A 4,807-nucleotide genomic window follows, 5' to 3' on the forward strand; every position below is an offset into this window, starting at 1 on the left:
TATTTAGTTTTATTGTTTGTTTGTTTTATATATAAAATATTCATATGGACCACAGAGGAGGGTATTGCAACTGAACACCACCTGCTGTTGCTCTCAATTCCCTGGGAACACACCTGCCCTGCTTGCTGCCACTGCCAAATGCTCTGGGCAATGCCCACACACTCAATCACTGTCACTTCCTAGGACCCTGCAACTAGGAGCAGACTGTGCAGCACCTCCTGTGTGGGCTGAGCAGGATGGGGTGCTTCTTGCATGATCTACAGGTGACAGGGGCAAATCACCACAGTTATCTCTGACTCCAGAGGTGGGCATGGCTCACCACCACTAGGGGTCTGTGATCAGGCACCACTTGTGGCCTCAATCACCTCAGAGGGCACCACAGAGAAGGGCATTGTGACTGAATACCACCTGTTGTTGATCTCACTCCCCTGGGACACACACAATGCCACTGCCACTGCCAAATATCCTGGGCACCTTGTAAATCTGCCTAAGGCTCACTACTACTTTCCAGAGCTCTGCAACTAGGAGTAGCCTGTGCTACCTTCCTGCAGGTCCTTACTATTCTCGAGAGCCCAGCAACCAGGCACTGACTACTAGCCCTACCTATTGCCTTCTTCTCCCTGGAAGTACATTCAGCACCCTGAGGATAACATCCTGCTCACACTGAAGAAAGAGACAGCAAATATCCAAACTCCCATGCCAAAAAAGTAACTCCCCCACAAAATATAAAGGGGTGCTCTTGCATAGAAATACTCCTCCAAGACTACAGTTTGGCTTCCCTAAACTCACAGAAAAAGAAAAATACAAGCAAGATGAAGAATCTCAGGAACCATTCCCAGTTAAAAGAACAGGAGAATTCACCTGAAGCAGCAAACAATGAAACAGACCTCTGCAGTCAAATAGACACTGGGTTCAAAAGGGAGATAGTGAAATTACTGAAGGAATTAAGGGTGAATATGAAGGAATTAAGAGCAGATATAAACAGTAATGCTGATTACTTTAGAAAGGAAGTAGAAAATATACGGAGGAACTGAGAAAAATTAGAAAATTCACTTGCAGAGATGCAAACTGAGCTAAAGGCACTAAAGAGCAGAATGAATAGTGCAGAAGAATGAATTAGTGACTTGGAAGATAGGCTAATGGAAATCACCCAATCAGGACAGCAGACAGAAAACCAAATGAAAAAAAAAAAAAAAAAAAACATGAAAGCAATATAAGAGATCTATGGGACAATGTAAAGCAGGCCAATCTATGCATAATAGGAATTCGAGAAGGAGAAGAAAAAGAAAAGTGGATTGGAAATGTATTTGAAGAAATTATGTCTGAAAACTTTCCAAATCTAAAGAAAACTGATATCAAGATACAGGGGGCCCCAAACAAGTTGAACCCAAATAGGACCACACCAAGACATTATAATAAAAATGGCAAAAGGTAAAAGAGGATTCTAAAGGCAGCAAGAGAAACAAAGCATTAACTGTAATGGAACCCCCATAAGACTATCAGCTGATTTCTCTATAGAAACACTACAGGCCAGAAGAGAGTGGCTAGATATATTCAAAGTTCTAAAAGGGAAAAAGATGCAACCTAGAATACTCTACCCAGCAACAATATCATTTAAAATAGTAGGAGAAATAAAGAATTTCTCCAACAAACAAAAGATAAACAAGTACAGCAGTACCAAATCCATGCTAAAGGAAATACTGAAAGGGCTTCTCTAAATAAAAAATAAGAAATAGGATGAAGGAAATCACAATTGGAAAGCAATTACTTAAATAAGCCAGTATACAGATCTAAAAGGGGGGAAAAACTACTGTAAAAGTGATGATAAACATAAGGAACAGTGAAAGGACAAACATGAAGATGTTAAAAAAAGGACTTCAAAACCGTAGAATGTGGGGAAAGAAAGAAAAACCTAGACTTTTTTTTTTAATAATGTGTATGAGCCTATATGACTGCTAAGGCAAGCAGATATAGGAAGGGGTTAACATACTTAAAAAACAGGGCAACCACAAATCAAAACCAAATATTACATTCACAAAACCTAAAAAAGTACACAAGCATAAAATAAATGGAAATCATCCAACCAAAAAAAAAAAAAAAAGAACAAAGGATAAATATAGAATCAAATGGAAAACAAGGTTTAAAATGGCAATAAATACATATTTATCAATAATTACCTTAAATGTCAATGGACTGAATGCTCCAATCAAAAGACACAGAGTAGCAGATTGAATAAAAAAGCAAAAGCCTATATATAATATGCTGTCTCCAAGAGACTCACTTAGGGCAAAGGACACATATAGATTCAGAGCGAGGGGATGGGAAAAGATATTTCCTCCCAATGAACAAGACAGGAAAGCAGGAGTTGCAATACTCAAATAAGACAAAATAGACTTTAAAATTAAGGCCATATAAAGAAAGACAGGAGTTCCCGTTGTGGTGCAGTGGTTAACGAATCCGACTAGGAATCATGAGATTGCGGGTTTGATCCCTGGCCTTGCTCAGTCGGTTAAGGTTCCGGCGTTGCCATGAGCTGTGGTGTAGGTCACAGATGTGGCTCGGATCCCACATTGGTGTGGCTGTGGTTGTAGGCTGGTGGCTACAGCTCTGATTAGACCCCTAGCCTGGGAACCTCCATATGCCACTGGAGTGGCCCTAGAAAAGACAAAAAAAAAAATTTAAAAAAAAGACAAAGAAGGACACTATTTAATAATAAAAAGGATCCATTCAAGAAGAGGATATTACAATCATTAGTATATATGCCCCTAATATAGGAGCACCCAGATACATACTAACAAATACTAACATAAAGGGATGAACTGATGAGAATACAACAATAGTAGGCAACTTTAACACCCCACTCACATCAAAGAACAGGTCTTCTAGACAGAAAATCAATAAGGCAACAGAGATCCTGAATAACACAGTAGAAAAGTTAGACTTAATGACATTTTCAGGACATTACATCAAAAAAATCAGAATAAAAGAAGAAATCAATAAAATAGAGACTCAAAAAACAATAGAGAAAATTAATAAAACCAAGAGCTGGTTCTTTGAAAAGGTGAACAAAATTGATAAACCCCTGGCCAGACTCACTAAAAAGAGGAGAGAAAGAACCCAAATCACCAAAATTATAAATGAAAAAGGAGAAATCACAACGGATACAGCAGAAATACAAAAAACCATAAGAGAATACTATGAACAACTATATGGCAATAAGTTTGACAATCTGGAAGAAATGGACAATTTTCTAGAATCTTACAGCCTGCCAAAACTGAATCAAGCAGAAACAGACCAACTGAACAGACCAATCACTAGAAATGAAATTGAAGAGGTCATAAAATCACTCCCTACAAATAAAAGCCCAGGACCAGATGGCTTCACAGGTGAATTCTATCAAACATATAAAGAGGAATTAGTGCCCATCCTCCTTAAACTCTTTCAAAAGGTTGAAGAAGAAGGAATACTCCCAAAGACATTCTATGAGGCCACCATCACCCTCATTCCAAAACCAGGCAGAGATACCACCAAAAAAGAAAACTATCGCCCAATATCATTGATGAATATAGATGCAAAAATTCTCAACAAAATCTTAGCCAACCGAATCCAACAACATATCAAAAAAATTATACACCATGACCAGGTTGGGTTCATCCCAGGTTCACAAGGATGGTTCAACATACGCAAATCAATCAACATCATACACCACATTAACAAAAAAAAAGTCAAAAATCATATGATCATCTCAATAGATGCAGAAAAAGCATTTGACAAAGTTCAACATCCATTCATGATCAAGACCCTCGCCAAAGTGGGTATAGAGGGAACATTCCTGAATATAATCAAAGCCATTTATGATAAACCCACAGCAAATATAATCCTCAATGGGGAAAAACTGAAAGCCTTCTCACTCAAATCTGGAACAAGACAGGGATGCCCACTCTCACCACTGCTCTTCAACATAGTTTTGGAAGTCTTAGCCACAGCAATTAGACAAACAAAAGAAATCAAAGGCATCCATATAGGAAGAGAAGAGATCAAACTGTCACTGTATGCAGATGACATGATTCTATACCTAGAAAACCCTAAGGACTCAACCCCAAAACTCCTTGAACTGATTAATAAATTCAGCAAAGTGGCAGGATATAAGATTAACATTCAGAAGTCAGTTGCATTTCTGTATACCAGCAATGAAACATTAGAAAAGGAATACAAAAATACAATACCTTTTAAAATTGTACCTCACAAAATCAAATACCTCGGAATACACCTAACCAAAGAGGTAAAGGACCTATATGCCGAGAACTATAAAACCTTAATCAAAGAAATCAAAGAAGATGTAAAAAAATGGAAAGATATTCCATGTTCCTGGATTGGGAAAATCAATATTGTGAAAATGGCCATCCTACCCAAAGCAATCTACAAATTCAGTGCAATCCCTATCAAATTACCCAGGACATTTTTCACAGAACTAGAACAAACAATCCAAACATTTATATGGAACCACAAAAGACCCAGAATCGCCAAAGCAATCCTGAGAAACAAAAACCAAGCAGGAGGCATCACTCTCCCAGACTTCAAGAAATACTACAAAGCCACAGTCATCAAAACAGTGTGGTACTGGTATCAAAACAGACAGACAGACCAATGGAACAGAATAGAGAATCCGGAAATAAACCCTGACACCTATGGTCAATTAATCTTTGACAAGGGAGGCAAGAACATAAAATGGGAAAAGGAAAGTCTATTCAGCAAGCATTGCTGGGAAACCTGGACAGCTGCATGCAAAGCAATGAAACTAGAACAC

Source organism: Sus scrofa, chromosome 4 (assembly GCF_000003025.6).
Source record: "Sus scrofa isolate TJ Tabasco breed Duroc chromosome 4, Sscrofa11.1, whole genome shotgun sequence".
In the NCBI taxonomy this organism is placed as follows: Eukaryota; Metazoa; Chordata; class Mammalia; order Artiodactyla; family Suidae; genus Sus; species Sus scrofa.